At 71.4% G+C, this 203-nt stretch overlaps 1 protein-coding gene across 2 annotated transcripts in view; it reads left to right on the top strand.

The window, feature by feature from the left end:
- Window positions 1–203, top strand: part of ANP32A (acidic nuclear phosphoprotein 32 family member A) — a 23,947-nt gene that overhangs the window by 326 nt on the left and 23,418 nt on the right. The window lies entirely within an intron of this gene.

The raw sequence follows: 203 nt of genomic DNA, 5'->3' as shown, positions 1-203 counted from the left end.
GCGGTGGCGGGGCCGCTGCTTCTACTGCTGCCCTTGAGGTGCCTACCTGTGCGTGTATGTGTGCGTGTGTGCAGCCGCGCACCCCGCTTCGGGGGGGTCCTGCGTGTGTGTGTGTGTGTGTGTGTCCCCCTTTCCGTGTCACCCCCCCGGCACACGCGGGAGGCTCTGGGGGCGGCCAACGGAGCGGCTGCTCCCGCCGCCGG

Source organism: Calidris pugnax, unplaced genomic scaffold (assembly GCF_001431845.1).
Source record: "Calidris pugnax isolate Ruff unplaced genomic scaffold, ASM143184v1 scaffold187, whole genome shotgun sequence".
In the NCBI taxonomy this organism is placed as follows: domain Eukaryota; kingdom Metazoa; phylum Chordata; class Aves; order Charadriiformes; family Scolopacidae; genus Calidris; species Calidris pugnax.
The sequence above is the reverse complement of the archived record's forward strand: the minus strand, read 5'-3'. Positions and strand labels throughout refer to the sequence as shown.